The sequence below is a fragment of the Saimiri boliviensis genome, chromosome 5 (genome assembly GCF_048565385.1).
Source record: "Saimiri boliviensis isolate mSaiBol1 chromosome 5, mSaiBol1.pri, whole genome shotgun sequence".
Classification (NCBI taxonomy): domain Eukaryota; kingdom Metazoa; phylum Chordata; class Mammalia; order Primates; family Cebidae; genus Saimiri; species Saimiri boliviensis.
The window spans coordinates 139,380,080-139,403,182 of NC_133453.1; the positions used below are offsets into that span (position 1 = coordinate 139,380,080).

Consider the following 23,103-nt stretch of genomic DNA (forward strand, 5'->3'; position numbering starts at 1 on the left):
TTCCTTGTAATTGTTTCTCTCTGCCACCTAAAAATGATAATTTTTAAAAATGTACTTGATATGGTTTGAATATATGCCCCCACTAAATTTCATGTTGAATTGTAATCCCTAATGTTGGAGGTGTGGCCTGTTGCGAGGTGTTAGAGTCATGACTTGCTGCTCTCCTTGAGATAGTGAATTCTCATGAGATCTGGTTAAGTGTGTGGAACTTCCCCCACTATTCTCTCTCTCTTGGTCCCTCTCTGCCACATAAGATGCTTGCTCTCCCTTCGCCTTCCACCATGATTGGAAGCTTCCTGAAGCCTTCCCAGAAGCCAAGCAAATGCCAGCACCATGCTTCCTGTAAACTCTGCAGAACTATGAGTGAGTTAAACCTATGTTCTTGTAAATTACCCAGTCTCAGGTATTTCTTTATAGCGATGCAGGAACAGCCTAACACAGTAATTAATTTTAAAAAACTGAATGACTGACTTGCATTACGTAGTGAGCTGCATCCCCTGCTCACAGTTTACTTTCCACAGGGTCCCAAAGGAAAGGAAGTCCCTGGACAGGGGCAAGGAACACACTCCCGTAGTGATGTTTCCAGCACCTGCTACATGTGCAATCCTTTCTCCTGTTATCAGTCCCTCACTTTGGCTTTTCTTACAATGTATCATTCAGTGGTGTAATTCTGTTCTATTACCCAGTCTATTCTCTTGCATTTTGCTCTAATTTCATAAACACCAAGTCTCCCTGTATTTTACTGATTGAGCCAAACTGTTCTGACTTTTTCTCTGGTTCTGACAACAGAGCACATGCCATTTATCACATTTGGCATATAATTTTCTTTGTCCTTCAAGTCACAGTTGCTGTTGTTCCCTCCGTACTCATGCTTAACCAAAGTGTCCTCCATCCAGAACTAGAACTGAGCAGAGCACTGTGGAGCACTACTCACTCTCCACTTGGGTGCTGACTAAAAATCTCTTCTCACAGCCTCAGCTGCTGTCAGTTTCATGTCAATTGCCCTAGCTCAATTCCAAGTATTTAATGCCAGTGATTCTGCTAGACAAAAATTGGATGTTATTCTAATTTTTGTGATAAATTAAATTTATACATAAAAACTACACCCCATAGAGTTTACCTGTCCTGAAGGACTCTTCTTGGAAGCACCACATCTCCCACAGTGACATTTGCTAAGGCGATTCCCCACCTAATGCCACAAAGCTCTCCCATTACATGTACTCAACACTTGTGTCTGCTTATCCTAGCATTGTTAAAAAGTTAGCTATTAATCAAGAGAAAATAGAAGGGAGAAACTAAGTTCTGAGAGCCTCAAAAAACCTGCAGGTGCATATTATGATGTTAAAGAGGGTAATTCTCATGGGAGATAGTGGGGGTAGAGAGTTGAGAGGGGGCAGAAAGAGCAAAGAAAGCATTTATTTATTTATGTTTTTGAGATGGAGTCTCACTCTGTGGCCAAGCTGGAGTGCAGTGACATGATCTGGGCTCACTGCAACCTCCACCTCCTGGGTTTAGGTGATTCTCCCACCTCAGCTTCCCGAATACCAGGGACTACAGGTGCGTGCCACCACACCCAGCTAATTTTTTTATTTTTAGTAGAGATAGGGTTTCGCCATGTTGGCCAGGATGTTCCCAATCTCTTAACCTTATCAGCTGCCCACCTTGGCCTCTCAAAGTGGTGGGATTATAGAGTGAGCCACTGTGCCCGCCCAGAAAGCATCTTTTAACTTAAATTCTGATAGCACAGCATAGATGGTGGATTGATTTATCTCTTCTGGCTGCTTTCATCAATACTTCCATTAGTGGAAATCGTTCCCAGTTTGGTTAAAATTTGTCTATGCTAGAGTTCATTTTTTACTTTTTCCATGACTTCATAGGGGAAAGAGTATTATTTAGATGGCATTTTAAAATAAAGTCTTTACACTTGATTTTTCTTCAAGGAAATGAGATGCAAGACAGGAGAGGAAAAGAACATGCCAGAAGCAGAAGGAGAAACACTACCTTAGAGTGAGATAGCAGGCAGCTCACATTCACCAGGAAATGGATCATGGGTGCTGAGTGTTATCATGTAAACTAGCTCAACACACCTCAGTAGGTGGCTTCAGATTCTGTATACTTCCAGATTTATTTGTATTCTGCTAACAGACTTGATTTAGCTAAAGTCTTTGGGTTTGCTTAGTTACATTTATTTATTTATTTTTTGAGACAGAGTCTCGCTCTGTCACCCAGGCTGGAGTGCAGTGGCATGATCTCAGCTCACTGCAGCCTCCACCTCCTGAGTTCAAGCAGTTCTCCTGCCTCAGCCTTCTGAGTAGTTGGGACTGCAGGCGAACGCTGCCATGCCTGGCTAATTTTTTTTATTTTAGTAGAGACGAGGCTTCACAGTGTTGCCCAGGCTGGTTCCGAACTTCTGAGCTCAATCAATCCACCCACCTTGGCCTCCCAGAGTGCTGGGATTACAGGCATGAGACACTGTGCCCTGCGAGTTTGCTTAGTTCTTTCTGGCCCACCTTCCTTCTCAGGTCAGAACTCTTCTCTCTACAACTAAAGTCACCTGTTCTCACTAATTCTCTCCTCTGCTTTAACTGGAATATTCCCTCAGCCTCTTTATCAAGTCCACTGTTCTCCCCAACCCACTTTGCAATGACATATTTTAAGCCACCCCCTGTTTCTGAGTCATTTCCAGCTTGGCTCATCTCCGAGCACTAAATGTCCTCTTGGTTGCCCCTGAAGTTCTGCAGCCCTCAGGAAATCATCCTGCTCTTGCCTTTAGGGCTAGTAAAAGCTTATTTTTTGCTCTCCATTCTTATTCCTACTTTGTTTATTTTTATTTTCAAAATTTTATTATTTTATTTTTTCTTTTTTGAGACAGGGTCTCACTCTGTTGTCCAGGATGGAGTGCAGTGGTGCAATCACAGCTCACTGCAGCCTGAACACCTGGGCCTAAGTGATCCTTCAGCCTCAGTCTCCTAACTGGGACCATAGGCACATGCCACCATGCCCAGCTAATTTTCGTTTTGTTTGTGTAGAAACAAGGTCTTGCTGTGTTGCCCATGCTGGTCTCAAACTAAACTCCTGGCTTCAAATGATCCTCCTGCCTCAGCCTTCCAAAGCACTGGGATTATAGGAGTGAATCACTGTTTCTAGCCTTCCTGTCCTGTTTAAGCAGGCAGGTTCTAGTCCAACACTTGTTGCAGGACCCACACATCAGACACCTTTTCCAAAGTGGCTCTTCCAAAAATCAGCTCATTTGCATTGTTTGGGGTTTCTTCATTCTGATTTCCTCCAATAAATATATCATGTTTATGGGGGAATTATTTATTTATTTGCTACAGTCTTCTTAGATTTTGCTTAAATTACTGAGTAAAACGAAGCCAGGCCTACCTACTTGGGAAGAAAAGGGCTTCACCCTCCCTCCCTGAGCTTACTGAATGTGGAGACCCTGGCCCCTTCCCAGCCCCTACTAGATTAGTCTCATGTGCCTCGTTTTGGCTTCTCACAGTCCCCTTCCTCAGCTTCCGTTTTTCTTGGACTTTCTCTCCCCCTAGGAACAGAATATAATCACCACAGCTCTCCATGGGCTTGTAGTTTCCAATAATAAGTTCACAAATTCTCTAATTTTATTTAATGATTTCATAAAGAAGCAATGAGGATTACAGTTCTTTGCAAAAGATATTTTGCATACCCAAGGTATGTTTGCAAAGTATGTCTGTTTCAAATAAACAGATACAGAGCATATTCATCATAGCTACCACTAGTTTCCACCTCTTTCTTAGGTGGTAAAGAGCCCTTCTGGTTCACACTGCACTCTAAGTCTCAGTTTCTGAAAGTCAGGTCTCCTTAATTTTGGCCTGGAGAATAAAGTCTGCCTAAACTTGCATGCTAGATGCTGAATTAAGCTACTTGGACAAAAGCCTAAAGCAGGATTCTGTGCTTGGGAAGATTTTACATGTACTGCCATCCAGAAACTGTTTCCTAGTTTTCCACTCAGGTATGGGTTCCCAAATCACAGACTCTAATTTAACTGTATGGAAGGTACTTCCCAAAAGCTTTCAAAGATTCTTTTCCTGAGCTCCAGATAAATGTGAAATAACATTATCATACTTTTTGCATGCTCTCAGACTTTCTAGAAAGTCAGAGATGGACATTTAGCAAACCACTCTCAAGGAATATAGGCTTCCCCCAACCCAGAACGATTGTTGTACCAATTGGAGAAGTATCTCCAGTTGGTACAACAAGGTGAAACAGAAGCACATTCAGAAGATTATGCCACTAGGGCTGATGTTATCCAAAAGTTAGAAAATTACCCTTTTCCTGGCCTCTACAATCATCTAAATTGGCCTCTAATCATTAGAAAGAGATATTTGGAAATCAACGTGGGGTTAGTTATTATTCATTCATTTAAGATATGCTTACTATGTTTCTAGCCATAGCAAGCATTTGCTAGGTACTAGGCACATACTGGTGACAAAACAGGCCAATCAAGTGCTATCAGGCTTACAGGTTTAGAAAAGAGACATACAAAGAAGGTTTAAAAATGTAATCCTAGCACTTTGGGAGGCAGAGGTGGGCAGATCACTTGGGGCAGGAATTTGAGACCAGCTTGGTCAACATGGTGGAACCACGTATTTACTAAAAATACAAAAACAAGTTGGTGTGAGGTTGCATACCTGTAATCCCAGCTATTCAGCAGCCTGAGAAGAGAGAATCGCTTGAACCTGGGAGGTGGGGGTTGCAGTGAGCTGAAGTCAGGCCACTGCACTCCAGACTGGGTGACAGAGAGAGACCATGTCTCAAAAAAAAAAAAAAGTATAGTTGAATATAGTAAGTACTAGACAGCATAATACATAACAGCCAAAAACTGGAAGCAGTTTAAATGACTGCCAACCAGTGAATAAAAAAGCAAATGTAGTATATATCCATTGAAATTTATATGACAATGAAAAAGGAATGAAGTACTAATATGTGTTATCACTTATAAAATGGACACGTGAAACGTGAAAAACATGGTGTTAAATGATTAAGAAGCTAGTCACAAAATACCATGTATTATATGATTCCCCTTACATAAAATGTCCAAAAAGGCAAGTCAAAAGACAAGAAGTGTATTAGTGATTGTTTGGGTCTAGCAGGGAATGAAGAGTGACCCCAAATGGCCATGAGGGAAAAGTTCTAATATTCAGTTGTAGTGATGAATGCATAGCTCATTAAATTTATTAAAATATGAAACATGAAATGTTTGCTTAAAACAGATGAATTTTATGGTAAATAAGTAATACCTCAATAAAGTGGTTAAAATATTTAAAAATCGATTAAGCCAATAAACCTCAGAAATTATTACTTGAAAAATAATTATTATTGCTCTAAAGGAATAAAAGACCTGGGAATTTTGAAGGATTAGTATACATAGGTGTGTGTCTCCTTAAGTAAGATGGCCAGTGACGGTTTTGCAGAGGCAATACCATTTAATGGGGGATCTGAATGGAGAGAATGAGCCAACCACAAGAACTGATGTGGCAAGAGACTATTAGAGAGAAGGATTAGCTTGCACAAAGGTCCTGAGGTAGGAAATACTTTGGTCTTTTGGAGGAACTTAAAAGAAACCTGTGTGAAGGACAATGATGTTATATAGGGCCATCTGCTCCCTGTTAAGGAACTTAGATTCTGTCCTCAGTGCTGTGGATCCACTACTGTGGAGCTTGGAACAGCAGAGCTATATGCTTTACTTCCTTATATTAATCTGGGACTGAACAGGAAAGAGGAAAAGTGGGAAAATCAGAGCAGATGCCATTTCATGGCCCAGGAGATAGGATATCTGAAGTGAAGATAGGTTGAAATAGACAGATGTGCTTTTTATGTTTGAGATGGACCTCATCAGGACTGCTTTGAGATGTGGGTTCTAAGGAGTGAGGTAGAGATCAGAATGGGAGATGATTCCCATATTCTAGATAAGTCTGTGAATTTGCTAATATGAGGAAGATTGAGGTAGAACTAGGTTTGGGAGGTGGGAGAATCAAGAGTCTCGTTTTAGATACATTATGTTTAAATGCTTATGAAACCAACAGGGGAGTTATGGAGCAGACCACTGAAATACAGGATTGCCAAGGAGACTAAGGAATAGTAACCAGAGGGGCCAAAGATAATTCAGGACAGTGTGATAACACAGACTTCTAGAAAAGAGAGACTTGTGGAAAGTGGAGGATGCTCAGTGCTGCTGCTCTGTTGGATAAGATGAAGATTGGCAGATGGAGGTCAGTGCTCTTGAAAAATGCAGTTTATGCAGGATGACGGTGAAAGCCACACTGGAGTAGGTCAAGGCATGACAGAAGTGAAGATATGAGGGATGCATATGGAGGTAACTCAAAATTCTGTCTGTGAAGAAAAGCTGAGGGGCGAGGCAGTTTTAGGAACATGAGTTGTAGGGAGTGTTAGTATATCTGCTGGGATTAGATTTGGCTGCAAGTGATAGAAAATATAATAACAGCTTACAGTAGGTAGATGTCTATTTTTCTCTCCCATTGATATTTTTGAGAGATAAGAATTCTAAAACTGCTATGGTGGCTCCCCAAACAATGGGAGCCAAGATCTTTCTCTCTCATAGCTCTGTCAACATCAGTATAAGACGAAATGATGAAGGTCTCAGATCCCTGGATTGAGGATGCTTCCAAGAAGCTTGAAATATCGCATCTGTTTACTCATTCAGAGGGCCACACCTAGCTGCCTGGGAAGCTGGGAAACATGACTCATTCCAGGTATTCATGGACCCAGAGAGGAGCATAGATTTGTATACCAAGAGAGAAGAAAACAATGGATATTGGAGGTCAGCTATCATCTTTTGCCAAATTAGAGGTCAACTATCATCTTTTCGGCATGATTTTTGTTTGTTTGTTTTGTGTAGGTGTTTATACTGCCTAGTGTGTACACCAATCCAGTAAAGAAGGTACGTTGGATGCAGGAGAGTAATGACTCAGAAGGATGAGAGAATAGGATCTTAAAAAACAAAACAAAGAAAACCCCTGACCTTTGAAAGCAGAAGGCACCTTTTATCAGTTGCAATCTTGAAGGAAAAAAGACAGTGTGGATATAGCTAAGTTTTGATATTTAAAAAATTAAGTAATAGATGAGAGATTTCTCAACTGATGACATTTACTTTCCAAGTAAAAGTTGAGGCAAGGTCAGTTTTTAGTGTAAACCACACGTTTGAGGAGGGAGGAGACACTGTCTTGGAGACTCAACTCAATAGGAAAACTTTTTTAGAGTTTCAGGACAGTGGTGAGAGCCCATTCGAGGCTTAAGATTTTATTCTGTTTGTTTGGAGACAGAGTCTCACTCTTGTTGCCCAGGCTGGAGTGCAGTGGCATGATGTCAGCTAACTGCAACCTCCCCCTCCCAGGCTCAAGTGATTCTCCTGCCTCAGCCTCCCAAATAGCTGGGAATACAGGCACATGCCACCACACCTGGCCAAGATATTACTATTTCTAGTGAAACCAAGATTAGCCAGGATCAGCCACAATTAGCCAAGCAAAGCTTCCAGCACAGGTGTGGAGGAGGAACATGGTGGTGCTAATCCAAGGTAGGGGGTTGGCAAAACAAGTACTAAGAAAGACTAGAAAGTGCCAAGTTATTACAGAAACTTGCAAGGAAATAATTCTAATTATCATCGTCATTGTCATCATCAACCAGTTCCAATAACAGCTGTTTGTTTATTGAACACTTCATTTGCATAGGGCATTTTTTTTACGTATAAGAATTGCCATTTTTATAGCTTCACTTTATCTATTTATTTATTTGACAGGGAGTCTCACTCTATTGCCCAGGCTGGAGTGCAGTGGCTTGATCTTGGCTCACTGCAACCTCTGCCTCCGAGGTTCAAGGGATCTTCCTGCCTCAGCCCCCAGTAGCTGGGACTACAGGTGTGTGCCACCATGCCCAGCTAATTTTTGTATTTTTTTTTTTTAGTTGAGACGGGGTTTCACCATGTTGGCCAGGCTGGTTTTGAACTCCTGACCTCAGGTGATCCACCAACCTTGGTCCCCCAAGATGCTGGGATTACACGCATGAGCCACTGCACCCGGCCATCTTTATTTTTTCACTTTCACAGTTAATGAAATAGGTTACTATATATGTAAAATTGCTCCTAATTTAAGCCCATTTCCCCAAATGTTACTGCTTTTACCCCTGAAGAAAAATAATCTTGCCATTTCCTCTTCATCATTTCATACTCTGGTCATCTTTTACCTTCTTCCTCTGTAGAACAACTTACTGAACATAGCTCTGATCCTATTGTTCTTATCATTTGTATTCCTCTTCTCTGAACTCTCTACAAGTTCTCCATCACTCTTTGTGGTGTGGGACCAAACCTGAATGCAGACGTCCAGCTGAATGAATAAGGGAAATTCATCCCTTATTTGATTTAGTATCCAAAGGATAATGGTAGAGGCTTCATTCATACAATTGTATCATGAAAGGAAAGGTGGGGGAAGATGAAGGGTAGCTCCACAATCTCAAATGTTCCCATTATGATGCAGGTCAGGTGGCCCTTAATAAGCCTCTTGGGGGCTCATTTGTATTTCTAGTGGTATTTCATTCCCTTGAAGGGATTTTGCTAGGGAGACTAGATTCCCAGGCCAACATACCTAGATGAAAACAAATGCAGTTATTGATACCAAAATCCGTTCAGTGCTGTGTTTCTGAATTTCATATTTACATTAAGAGCCAATTATTTAGTAAATATGTGAGTAAACCTAACAATTCCTTTCAGTGTTACTCTGCGGGAAAAGTGCCCGAGTTTTAAAATGTGATTTATACTCATGTTGTGTTAGAGAGGCAGTAGATGGACTGAACTGGAGTACTTCTGGCCTTTAATTGCCTTATTTCAAGAGTGTCTTCCCATGATGTCTTGAACTGTCTCTTTTTCTTTTATTTTAAAATTTCTACTTTTGTTTTATTGTGGTAAGAACTCTACTCTTTAACAGATTTTATTTTTTCAGGAGTCTCGCTCTGTCAACCAGGCTGGATTGCAGTGGTGCAATCTCTTCTCACTGCAACCTCTGCCTCCCGGATTCAAGCGATTCTCCTGCCTCAGCCTCCTGAGTAGCTGGGACTATAGATGTGTGCCGCTACATCTGGCTCGTTTTTTGTATTTTTAGTAGAGACGGGGTTTCACCATGTTAGCCGGGATGGTCTTGATCTCCTGACTGCGTGATCCTCCCACCTCCGCCCCCTGAAGTTATTGGATTCCAGGCATGAGCTACCACTCCCAGCCTTTAACAGCTTTTTAAGTGTACAATACAATGTTTTAACTATTGGCAAAATGCTACACAGTAAATCCCTAGAAATTATTCATCTTCCATAACTGAAACCTTATACCTATTGATTACCAACTCTCCATCTCTCCCTCTCCACAATCCCTGGCAACCACCATTCTACTCTTGGCCTCTTTGAGTTTGACTATTTTAAACATCTCAAGTGAGTGGAAACATTCAATATTTGTCCCTTGCAACTAGTTTATTTTACCTACTATAATGTCCTCAAGTATCATTCATGTTGAGTAGAAAATAGAAACTCGGTTTCTCCTACTCTTGTCTCAAGACATGCTTCTGATACCACACATAGGGGTGGTTTCCCCCACACATCAGGCAAGCAATCAACTCTACAGCAGACATAAGCTGGGCACCCTGCAATGTAACTCTGATATGATCTACCTGGAGATTGCCTCATATCCCACAGGTTGAGGGTTCCATCCCATGAGACTGCCCTCAACTTCAAAGGCTAATCACAAGCCTAAGGTTGTTTTACCTGTGCTTCTGATTGACCAGCGATAAATCAGGATTTATAACCAGTGACCCCCTAATTGGGTCTGATTAATTTACAAGAGTGGCTCACAGAACACAGGAAAAACACTTACTTAACATTTACTGGTTTATTATTAAATGATATTACAAAGGTTTCATCAGAAATAAAAGGCATAGAGTAAGATATGGGGGAAGTTGGTACAGAGCTTCCATTCTCTTTCTAGACACATCACCCCTCTAAGAGCTTCCAGCTTGTCCAGCTTTCCAGAGGCTCTTCATACCCAGTCCTTTATGGAAGCTTCATTACTTGAATGACTGGTTATATCACTGGTCATTGGTGACCAACTTCACCTTCAGCCCCTCTCTTCTCCTTGAGGATGGGGTTAAAAGTCCCAACCTTCGAATCCTCTCTTGATCTTTGCAGTGACAAGTTCCATCCTGAAGCTATTAGGGGCTGCCAGCCATTAATCAAGCCTCAAACATACAAAAACACACTTTTCTCTTTGGAAATTCCAAGAATTTTAGAAGTTACATACCAGGAAGTGAGGACCTAGACCAAATACATTTTTCACAATACTGCATATTGTCACATATTGCAGGATTTCTTTCTTTTCCTTAGGCTGGAAATATATTAGTTTTCTTTTCTTTAAGCTGGAAATAAATTTAGAAAAATATATACCCATATTTAGAAATATATATGGGTATATATATTTCTATATACCCATAGTAGGTATATACCACATTTTATTTATATATTTATCTTCCGATGGACATTTGACGTGCTATCACTTCTCAGCTATTGTAAATAATGTTTCAATGACATTGGAGTATTAATACCCCTTTGTGGTCTTGATTTCAATTCTTTTGAATAAACAGCCAAAGTCAGGTAGCCCAATCATATGGTAGTTCTATTTTTATATTTTCTAGAAACCTTTATACTGGTTTCCATAGTGATTATACCATGCGGCATTCTTACCAACAGGGTTAAAGGGTTCCAGTTTCTCTACCTCTCTCAACACTTGTCATTTAGTTTTTTTTGAAAATGGCTATCCTAACAGGTACGAGGTAATATCTCATTGTGGTTTTGATTTGTATTTTGTTTATGATAAGTGATGCTAAGCATCTTGTTTTTCATATACCTGTTGGCCATTTGCATGTCTTCTTGGGAGAATTGTCTATGCAAGTGCATAGTTCATTTAAACAATTGGTTGTTATCATTTTGCTATTAAGTCGTATAAGCTCTTTATATCCTCTGGATATTAATCCCTTGTTGTATGAATAGTTTGCAAATATTTTCACCCATTCTGTAGGTTGCCTTTTCACTCTGATGACTGCTTCCTTTGCTGTGCGAAAGTGTTCCCATTTGTCTATATTTGCTTTGGTTGCTTGTGCTTTTGGTGTCATATCTATGAAATCATTTCCAAAATCAATGTCATGATATTTTACCCTACATTTTCTTCTAGGAGTTTTACAGGTTTAGGTTTTTAGCCCATTTTGAGTTAATGTTCGTGTATGGTATAAGATATAGGTACACTATCATTCTTTTGCATGTGAATGTCCAATTGTCCCAACACTATTTGTTGAAAAGGCAATACTTTTCCTATTGTGTATTATGACACCCTTGCCAAGTTGACCATAAATAGATGGATTTATTTCTGTGCTCTCTATTCTATTCTGTTGCTCTATATTTCTGTCTGGAATTCTTCACTTTTTAATTCCTGTTATACTACTCTGTCATCAATTTCTTGGGAACCATAAGAACTACTAAAACCCTTTACTGTTTTGTTTGGTGATTAAATTTGTTATTGAGATAAAATTAAATTTCAAACTATTTCTGTAAGAACTGTATTTCAAGACACAAATGTTACTTTGTATTTTATTTATAATTCCCAGAGCTTAATTTATGGTCACCTGCAATAGGTAGAAAATAAAGTTTTGAGTTGAGTCTCACCTTGCTTATTACTAAATAGTGCAGAATAGATGGTAAGATGGGTTCCCTGTGAGACATGACTTCACAAACCCCTCCAGGCAGGGAGTTCAGCCATCAGGACTTGGCAGTCACCCAAGTCATATTTATATATCCATTAAAAGGCAAGGTTGGGCCAGGCACGGTTGCTCAAGCCTCTAATCTCAGCACTTGGGGAGGCCAAGGTGGGCGGATCACCTGAGGTCAGGAGTTTGAGACCAGCCTAACCACCATGGAGAAACCCTGACTCTACTAAAAATACAAAATTAGCCGGGCCTGGTGGTACATGCCTGTAATCCCAGCTACTTGGGAGACTAAGGAAGGAGAATTGCGTGAATCTGGCAGGCTGAGGTTGCAGTGAGCCAAGTTGGTGCCATTGCGCTTCAGTCTGGGCAACAAGAGTGAAACTCTGAAAAAAAAAAAAATAGGCAAGATTGCCGTTTCCCTAATTTCATCGAAAAAATAATTAGGTATATGTAGCCTGGTTCGATAGCTCACGTCTGTATCCCAGCACTTTGGGAGGCTGAGGTGGCTGGATCGCCTCAGGTCAGGAGTTAGAGACCAGCCTGGCCAACATGGTGAAACCCCGTCTCTATACTCAAATCACAAAAATTAACTGGGCACAGTGATGTGCACCTGTAGTCCCAGATACTCAGGAGGATGAGGCAGGAGAATCACTTGAACCCGGAAGGTGGAGGCTGCAGTGAGCACCACTGCACTGCAGCCTGGGCAACAGAGCAAGACTTTGTCTCAAAAAAAAAGTATACCTATAAAATATGTGTAATATGTGTATATATGTGCATATTCAGATATACCATATATAATTTATATATATATATTTATGTATGTGTAATTACATCCATAGCTTATATATTTATAAATACATGTAAATGCAGAGAGCCTCCTGATTTACCTTTTGAATAAGATCTAGAGTCCCTACCATCTTACTTTTTTCATGAGTTATCTGCAAAGCAAATGGGAAGTAACAATAATAACGATTTATTTAAAGAGAAAGAAAATACCTTCTGCTATTTATTATAAAACACTTCATTAATTTGTCACCAGAGTTGTAGTCTCAAACTCGCTAATGTCTTCTCTGGGCTGCTTTTCAGTAGATGATTTCTTGTACAATTGCAAGATGTCACTGAGACCCAGGCAATGTCCCAGATGATCAGGGCATTTGTGGTACCTAGTATTTGGCTTCTAGACCATGCTCTACAAACTAGATGAAGTGTGTGAAGGAAAGGATGTCTTTATTTGCCTTTGTCCTAAAGAAAGTGAGTAATTGTCTCTTTTCCTTGCCTATTTCCTCCATGGAGAATTTACTGGCCCCAATTTTTAAAAAAGCTTCTACCACACTCCCATTTTCTGTAAGGGCAATTAGTTGCATGTACAAAATTTGGAGCAAAGAAGCCTCTTGTGGCCTGTTGTGCCTGCAGTTATCCAACTGTGGCTGCAGTTTTTCAGTGCACAACTGATTGCACCCACAAAAAGAAAGGCTACACTTTGAAAATGTGTCCCTTTAAGACAGTTGGGGGATTGCATGCCTCCGGTTGGCAAATTGCAATCTTTTAGAGAGGCACAGCCATCACTCTGGCTCGCACTGCCAGTCTGAAATCCAGGTTAGGCATCTTATGTGAGGAAGAGGCCTGGCTGGAGAGCAGGTGCAGAGGCCTCTCTCCTCTTCATCTACCACTTGCCCCTATTTCACCTTGAGCTACTCATGGACTATGCATTAGTATTCAGCATTCCTGACTCCATCTCCTGCTTAGTTCACCAGTCACTCTCCAGAAGGGTTTGCAGAGAGAAGCTCAGTTGGTCACACTGTCAATATAACACATTTAACCAACTCTAAATTTGCTTTAAAGAGACAGCTACCAAGATTGACTTTTGCAAAGTGACTCACTCCACCATGCGGCAAAGGCGTCCGTTTGCTCTTGACTGTTATTAAGTGTGTCACTGAGTACATAAGAAAGGGTTTTGAAGGAATTCCAGTGTGAATCCACTAATTCAATAATTCAATACCATAAATTCACGTAATGGATATTAATACTATGTTCAAAACAGGCTCACAACTTTTATATCTCTCTTTCTCAAACAGACAGAGCATGTGTTGTGAGAGACTCCTGATGAAATAATAAAACCCAATTTTCATTTAGAAAAAAGAATCATTATAGGAGGATGGTAATTTACTTTATATGACCTTCGATTGATTATTCTGTGGCTGCTACACAAATATCACAGGAGCTATTGATCGTAAAACCTACCAAATAGATCTCTAATAGCTTTTACTGGGCAAAAATAATTATGCTTGCACTGTCGTCAAACACACATAAACCAATGTGGAGATATTAATGTATGGTATTATTACCCATATGTCTGCTAGGTATGGAGAAGACCCTTCACAAGAACACTCTGTCTAAGCCCCATGAAAGCTCAATATCCAAGCCAACAGTTACAGCCAGTTATACTGAAAAATTGATTACTGTAACTAAAAGCTAGAGCTAGACAGCAGAGGCTGCAGCTTACTTTAAAAAAAAGTAAAATAATAACAAGAGAAATCCTAAGTGAGGGGGAGTCCTGCTGCAGTGACTGCCAGGACTCAGAAACTGCATTTCCCTGTGGTGTTGGCAGCAGAGTAACTTTTCAGAGTCAAGAGCTTTCTATTCAGCCTGTATCGTGATCAATGATCAACACCCGTAAAAGGTCAGGGTGTCTAATCAAAGAACAGATCATCTATCTCTCAAGGTAACGCATATAACATAATCCAGAAATGTGGTGCTGCTGGCCATGGAGAGCGAGAAAATCCAAGGGAAAGAGAAACTTCAGTTCCACTTTGGTGAACAGGAAGAATGTCCTGCTCATAGAAAATGAGCAGCCAGCCTTCTGCAGGGTGAGCCTCAGTGGCTCAGATGGTCCTGAAGGGGATGAACAAAGACCACACTCTGAAGGGGAAACTTCTCCACCATGCTGGGCTCCCAGGTTCTGATAAAAACATTTTGGACTTCAAAATTTCACAGCACGTCTATCACTTGCTTTCTAATCCCCAAAAGTCAGTATTTTAAAGAATATAATATAAATATAAATGCATCAATAGCAAATAACAGAAGTCCCAAACTGCTATCAAAGTGTTCAAATGAGGAGTGATACATTTTAACAACCAGAATGAATAGACTAAAATGCTAATAGAGACTAAAATGCTAATAGGAGTGAGTGATGGGTAAGAAAAAAAAGAGAGATCTTGTTTACCCAACGTGGGAGCTGTGCATATGTTTGAGTGGAGAGGGGAAGCAACTGTCGGCTGGGGGGATAATTGTATCCCATGAAACAGAACAGAATACTATCCCATGAATCCCATTCATATATCTCATGAAATATAATCAAATAATATCTCATGTATCCCATGAAACAGAACAGAATTGGAATGCATAGCTGGATGGCTGTGCATGCCACTGACTGGAAAGTTTTCGCAGAATTTCCCTAACCCCAAGTACTTATGCCTGCATCACACCCCAGACCAATCAAACCAGAGTATTAATTTTGGCATTTGTATTTCTTAAAACTAAACAAAAGCCTATATGAATCTCACATGAAGACAGGTTTGAGAACCACTAACTTTAATGTGAGGGACCCTTTTTAGGGATGGGAGGTCCTTAGAGATGACGAACCTCCAGGTTTCTAAGTCCAGCTCTCCTTCTTCTACAGTAATACAGCTCACTTGCTTATTTCTCTTCCTTGTTGGCATTATCAGTTCCAGTTGTTTAAGGCAGGAAAACTTGAGTCACTGTCTTTCTCTTTTTCATGATTTATGATTCAAAAGCAAGACAGGGGCAGGAGGTTGGTGGGTAATGCTTGCAGTTGTAGTTGCTGTTATTTTCATTTTGTATTTTTCTTTAAGAAATATGCTTTTCTGAAAAATCTTGAAGCCTTGAAGCCGCCTGCAGGGCTGTTGTTTTCCAAGGCCTTGCTCTTACGTAATTGACATCTACGTAGACACACTCCTGGAACATACCGGGGGAGGCAGGCATTCTGCTTGTTCTCATTTGTTCTCAAATTACATGATAAAATATATGTTTTGGATCTTTTAAAACAAAGGGAGTTATCGAGCCCACTTACAAAATCCATAACATGTTAGCAGGACTTACCTAGCTGCCTCCACGGAACAGCCAAGCAACTCTATACCCCCTTTAGCCCCCACAAAAGCAAGCTGATTGCACCTCAAATAATTTGCCTATTTGGAAAATGAAGGCTTCTCTGTGGTTTGAGGTCCTATTTTTTCTTTAAGTTGTTACAATCTTTTCATGGCCCTGGAGGTCTGGGTTAACTTTTTGTTTGGGGTAATTTTTGTATCCTATGGAGACTATTTAATCTTTAGCATTGAGTTAGTATTTCCCACTTAGGCTTTGTGGGAATACTGCCTGTAGTATGTATGGGGCACGCGGAATTCAGATGGTGTTGCTTGCAAAGTCCATCAAGGGTTCACCCAAGAAACAGACCAGAGGCAAAACATTCTATCCCTAAAAACGTGTTCTCAGTTACACTCCCCTTCCAAAGGTAAGCATCTTCATTCTTCCACTTTTCAAGAGGCTAAACCCAGGGACGGCTCCTGTGTCCAAACACACATGACACACCCATCCACTGCACGCGTGTACATTCGGGGATAGCGTGTCTTCCCACGTTCCAGCCGCCCCCCTGGCTGCCAGCCGCGGACTTAGCGCACACACGGTCCCGGTCACCCGCGTACCTGTCTCGTTCTGGCCTTGGAGAACGCAGTGGCTCACAAGGGCATCGCTAGCACGCCGGGCGCGGCGGAGAGATCATCGGAGGGAAGTGCGAGCTGTCCCGCAGGTGCGGCCCCACCTGCTGCCGATTGGCCGCAGCAGCGACTCTCCACGGAAGGAGGGCGGATGATGGATGGCCTGTCTGCAGTCCCGGGTCCGAGCCGCGGGGGGCCGCCGAGGGAAAGGCGAGCGCGCGCGCGCTGCTCTGTGCCCAGCGCACACAGCGAGATGCCTGCACAAAAGCACAGGGCTGGGAATGTTTGCGTTTTGAATATTGGTTTCTGTTCTATCTCTGTGGGAGAAAGGAAAACGCGCTATGGGAAAGTAGAGGGCGAAGAACCCCCGAATAATTTCGTACTGATGTTTGACAAGTCGTTTCACCAACGGAACCACCCGCGAGCCTCCCCTTCCCAAATTGCAAACAGTTCAGAAGTCTTGTCATTTATGTGAAGGATACCCTATCAGTATCTGAGAAAAAAGAGGAAATCAGATCTCAACAGTTGGCATCCCCTTATCTCAGATCATATTAAAGCCACTGAAAATTGGTTAAAAAGGAGGGGCGTGGGCAATACACCTTATATATTATACACAGGATAAAAATGTTAAGATAATCTGCTAGTCAACGCTAGTAAACTTATTTTTTCTAAAAGAAAAAATAGAATGTGCTCAAGATACATATTTTCACATTAGAATGTGCAATATTTTCATGATTTATCTAGCTTTTACGTGTTAAAAGTCCTGAGCAATTTGAATATGTTGTTTGTCCTTGCAAAAGGATAACAACACATTGTTTTAGGCAGTTCTATTTAAGAGACATCCTTTTAAAAACTCTTTACGTTGAGAGTGAGGGTCGAAGTCGGCAGACTGATAGCAGGAGAGAGTTAAGTCGTGAACCACCATAGAAATGGGGCCGATAGAGAGCTGCTGTGTCATCCGGGCTCTTCTTTGGCAGCTGAAGGACAGACAGGTCCACTCTGCAAGCATTCCTCCTGCGCAAGCTGCAACGCTGAAGGTAATGCCTCTCCTGTCAAGGAGTCAGTCCTGCACGTGCTGATTCATTTACTTCTGAGAGCAACACCGTTTATTAAAAAAAAAAAAAAAAAATTTATGAGGAAAATGTTTTTCTGTTTAACTGTGCTTTAAAATTCCACCATCCTCCTCTGCCCTGACCACTACCACGAAGAAAGTGAAAGCCTTATTAAAATAGTAATAAATGAGATGGAAACATGTCACCGAGGTATATTTTATATAACTGATTGAAGAGTGAGGGGGTGGAGAGAGAAAGCTTAAATGTGTTTCTCTTTGAAATACCAGATGAGCATAATAGTAAGTTTAGAAAAAAAGAAATGGTAAAAGGAAACTAATAATTCCATCAGGCTAACAGGGGCAGCATATGGAAAAAATGCACATATAAATTAAATGTATGCATGCTTCTTACTAGAATTATTTATATGTATGCTTATATACTTATAAAAGAGTACATTTGAATCATGGGATTATGTAGTGATTCATTATGTCAAAAGCACTTTTTAATATTATTAGAGAACATCCATATTAGCCAATTTTAATAATAACTGTATATATGATTTGCCCAACTATTTCCCCAATGTTGGATACTTAGGTTGCTTTTGGGTTTCACTCGAGTAAATAACACAGTAAGGAACATCTTGAGGCAAAATTTCCGTTGTTTTCAGTTTTTGATTTCAAAGAAATTTATTTAAGTGGAATAAATGGGGCATGCATTATGAACATTTTGATAGTACTTTTACAATCATTTTCAAGCTACATTACAAAAAGAATTGTACAATTCCATCCTGCCATTAGGAAAATATTGTATCACATTTTTTCAACTTTATCCAGGTAAAATTGATGAAAAAAATTGTGTATATTCAAGGTACACATGTGATGTTTTGATATATGTATACCTTGGGAAATGCATCACATTATAAAAGTATGCTCTACGTTATTGAAACTATTAGGAAAAATATTTAGTAATGTAACAGGTGGGAATTATTTTTTGATACTCATTTTCTTTAGTTATTAATGAAGTTCTTTGGTTTCTTTAAAAACTTCTCCCTCTCTTTTGAATTTTGGTTTCTCTTCAGTCATTGAAATAGCTCTGAAGTTGATATTTAAAAATAAAATACAGCATTTAAAAAATAACTCTTTCATGTTATTAATTTTGAACTAGGGTGATAACCCTAGTTAAAATGGTTACAATATGCACAGCAAGAAATCTCTGACAAATTGAACAAAGATGCAGTTTGAAAGGATCTATAGAATTTAGGTTTCCAACAATCCTCTGCTTTCCTTCCATGGTGGCACACAAAATTATATTATCATCTGTGAAATTACACTGCAAACTTAAGGTACCTGATAGCAAATCATATTCTTTTATTAAAAAACAGAATCGTTGATCCTTGCACTTGCTTTCTTTCTGGTCTGAAAATGTGTGCTGTTTTCTCAGGCTGTGATGTGATCCTTTAAAAATGCCTTTTTGCGTCCCGGTACCTTCCACAAGTACACCAGTGCCCAGTAAATAAAGTAGCAGCCCATGTCCCTTTTAGCAAAAGCTATATATCTGTTCAGACTTGTAATTTGCTCAGTTTATATCCTTTGCCCTTGAACTCTGGTTATTAACGCAGTGTTTCTCAAAATGATGCCGTATAACTCTGCTGCGAGCACATTCACGGTGACACCACGCAAACATTCTAAGGGCCAGGGCTGGCTAAGGAAGGGAAAAAAATGAGGGCTGAATTGTGGAAGTTGCAGTGCATTACTCAAAATGGAAGGGCTGTAAAACTGTGACTGTTAATATTCAAATTGTGACAAGGCCAGAACCAGTTTTTGTTAATATTCTGAGGTCTGCTTGGAAAGCGATTTAGCAGAGTAGCTTTGATTAAAAAAGAAACAACCAGAACCCTTCTCCCAAGAAATGAACTAAAACCTATCAAAGGATTTGAGGCAAGTGTCCTAATTCTGCATCTTAAGAAATTATTTGTAGTGGGTTTGGAAAGGAGGTTTGCTCAGTTATAAAATGCAGATCGCGTATGTAGGAAAAATAGAGACCAAATTCCTTTGTGCAAACTATAATGAAATACACCATTTTTTGCATCATGTAGATTGTATAAGACAACTGAGCATTGACTGGGTTTAATACTGTTTTCATTTTTTTAAATAAAAATTTGCTAATTAATATTGTGTAAAATTTTGGACAGGGAGTGGGACTTGTCTCCCTTTAGAATAACTGTGAAGGGAATGCACTGATTAACCAAATTAATAATTTAGGTAAGATCACAGAGGCTCTGCACAACCTACTTTGTAACGGAAATTGTTCTTCTACATTTTAGAAAAGGGCATTTGCAAAAGAGCTCCTTTCCTTTGAAATGAAAAAGTCATACATTGAAAATAATATGGCCAAGAAAGAGCTTGTACATATTAGCCTATTTCAAAATGGTGCATTTATTTCAAAATAATGTTTTTAAAAAGGAATTTTTTTCAAAGGTTTATTTTAATAGACTCACATTGAAGTGACTTCAGGTAAAAAGTAATTATTTTTACTTTTATTTTTGCATTTTACTTTGAAGCGAAATGTTCATGGCCGTGGGATTTAATCTATACACCTCCTTCCCCAGATCCTACGCTATACATCATGCAGATCATGCAAAAATGTTGATGGGAATGAGAAAATAATATACCGTCACATACTGAGTTTCATGCTGAAATGTAAGCTACTGTGAAACTTCTGGTCACAAGTCTGTATTCTGTACTCTGACTGTGTGCCTTTAAAGAGAAGTAAAGAAAAGAAACACTTATAACTACTTCAGTTGGCTATTTTTTTTTTTCCAGACAAAACATGATCGGAGTACATTTGCATGTGCAAAAATACTCAATACTCCTATGAGTATTGCCAATAGAAAATAAATAAGCTACAGGTGCCCAAGAACATCAATCACACGCTTCTTAAAGTGTTAGCTATTCCCATGTAAATAACATTTCCAGAGGAAAATGAATTCTAAGCTTCAAGTAGCTGTATTAAGAATACTTTGGAAAACAGTATTTTTATGAATATAGAGCTTCCTATTTTCTTCCTGTTCTCTCCTTAATCAGCTGTACCTAAATTAAAGGAGGTGTTTCACCTTGGATCAATGAGACTGATCCAGTGACATTAATTTCAGTATACTTTTTGGCCAATAAAAATAAAAATATAGATAAGGATTTTGTTTTATAATTCTAAGAATTCTAGGATCTCATACTTACTGGATGAGCAGACTTATGAGACAAACACCTTGATGACATCATTGATCTCTGAAGGCCCACAAGCTGAGCATCTGATGAATGCTCAAAATCTGCTTATTGAATTAAATGCATTAAAAGATGCAAGTGAATGCTTATTGCTGTATACCATTTCATTGAAATGTAACACAATGATGGGTTGTACAATACTGATTTTAATTAAAGTAATTCTTGTGCTATGGTTTCTTATTCGCAAATCATCAAAACGTTTCTTTTTATAAACCTCATTCACAAACTTTGTGACCCCGTTGTGCTAGTAAAACAAGGTTTGGAGAACCTGGCTCCTATAGTCTCTCCCATTGTCGCAGCTAAATAATTGCTGAAATGCATGAGACTAAAACTGGGTATGGTGTTAGATGTCTGTTTTCTACAATTAAGAAGGGAAGTTATTTAGTGGAGAACATGTGTTTTGTTCGTGATAGAATGACAGCATTGCTTGTTAAAAACTGTGAGCACTTTGAACTTAGATGACTGTCTGCAGATTAAACTTTGGATTTCCTATCTTGGTCTCCTAAACAAAGTACATGTACACACGTTGTGGATTATATGTGGCATAATTATATCAATTATAGTTTCAAACATTTAGTTCCAAAATACAGCAAATATCATTCTGTCCCTCACCCAATTCCCTCTTTTCCTTTTTTTTTTTTTCAATGAGGCAAAGTTTCACTCTGTCCCCCAGGCTGGAATGCAGTGACATGATCTCGGCTTACTGCCACCTCCACCTCCCGGGCTCAAGTGATTCTTCCACCACAGCCTCCTGAGTAGCTGGGATTACAGGCAGGAGCCACCACACCTGGCTAATTTTTGTATTTTTAGTAGAGACAGGGTTTCACCATGTTGGCCAGGTTGGTCTCGAACTCTGGACCTCAGGTGATCTGCCTGCCTCAGCCTCCCAAAGTGCTGGGATTCTGGGTGTAACCCACCATGCCCAGTCTATATTTGGTGTTTTAATCTAATTTTCAGTCACTAGAAAAATAGAAAAAACAAAACTCCTTTATCACTAAGCATAACATATATATCAAAATGTGTGATACAAATGTACAGCTTCATGAATTGGAAGGCACATACCTTTGGTACAGAACTTTGCCAACCACCCCCATTTCTGCCACAGATCCCTTACTCCCTAGCATAACCAAGAATTTGATTTCATTGTATTCGTGTGGAAAGCAAAGCTAGCTACTTTAGGCCCTCAGACATAAAATTCAGATTCAGACATTTGAGTGTGTCTTCAGTGGTGTGAACACCTCATGGGTGGAGGTGGCAGAACACGGAGGAGCAACCCTTGTGTCCACAGATGTGCTGGTGAGGTGCTCCAGGCCGCAAAAGGAGCTGGAGGTGGCAAGAGAAGCTGAATGGCCAACAGGGCATAGGTGGGGACCAGCCTTCCCTCTCCTTCCATCTTCTGGAGGAGAAGACTTCGAGATTCAAATGTTCTCTGTACATATCCAGTAATGGTGATAGTTGGTAATAGTTTTTAAATAGACTTATCCAGGAAATTAAAATGTTGACAATCAACTGTGTTTCCATCACTAATTCTTTTTGATTTTCATATCGTTGTTACTATTTCATTACATCTCCAAGGTTTAGGATTTGCTAAACATAAGCTTATTGCCTGCCTGCTAAGTGGTGGATGCTCTTTCTAAGCTGGGCATCCCAAGCTAAGTACATAACCCCTGACACTGCCGGTCACCTCCATGAGAGCAAGGCAGTTCATTTCTTTCTTTCTTTCTTTCTTTCTTTCTTTCTTTCTTTCTTTTTTTTTTTTTGAGATGAAGTCTCACTCTGTTACTCTGTTACCCAGGCTGTAATGCATTGGCACAATGTCAGCTCACTGCAACTTCCACCTCCCAGGTTCAAGCAGTTCTCCTGCCTCAACCTCCCAAGTAGCAGGGCCTACAGGCATGTGCCACCATGCCTGGCTAATTTTTTGAATTTTTAGAAGAGACGGATTTTCACTGTGTTAGCCAGGATGGTCTCGATCTCCTGACCTTGTGAACTACCAGTCTCGGTCTCCCAAAGTGCTGTGATGACAGGTGTGAGCCACTGTGTCTGGCCAAGACAGTCCATTTCTTTGCTCTCCTGTTTACCCCAGTGCCAACACTGTGCCTTGTGCATATTACATCTTAAAGAAGCAATGTTCTTCTTTATGAAGAAGAAAGAATGAATGAATCAACAAATTGACCTATGTCACATTGTTATACTTCCCTGATCACTACTGGCTATGTTAACTCATGTGATAAACTAAAATTTGCTAAAAAAGAAA

General features: G+C 40.1%; 2 long non-coding RNA genes across 6 annotated transcripts in view; one reads left to right on the forward strand and one right to left on the reverse strand.

Moving 5' to 3' along the window:
• LOC104653002 (uncharacterized) overlaps positions 1-16,940 on the reverse strand; it is a 110,845-nt gene extending 93,905 nt beyond the window's left edge. The window contains exon 1 of one of the 3 annotated variants that reach the window (XR_746281.3): positions 16,505-16,940. This is a non-coding gene — a long non-coding RNA (uncharacterized LOC104653002). The remainder of the gene's footprint in view (positions 1-16,504) is intronic. The other 2 variants (XR_746285.3, XR_746286.3) reach the window with 2 other exon arrangements.
• Positions 16,941-16,942: 2 nt separating this feature from the next.
• The window catches only part of LOC141584666 (uncharacterized), a 397,655-nt gene continuing 391,494 nt past the window's right edge, over positions 16,943-23,103 (forward strand). For all 3 annotated transcript variants that reach the window (XR_012517850.1, XR_012517851.1, XR_012517852.1), the window contains exon 1: positions 16,943-17,553. This is a non-coding gene — a long non-coding RNA (uncharacterized LOC141584666). The remainder of the gene's footprint in view (positions 17,554-23,103) is intronic.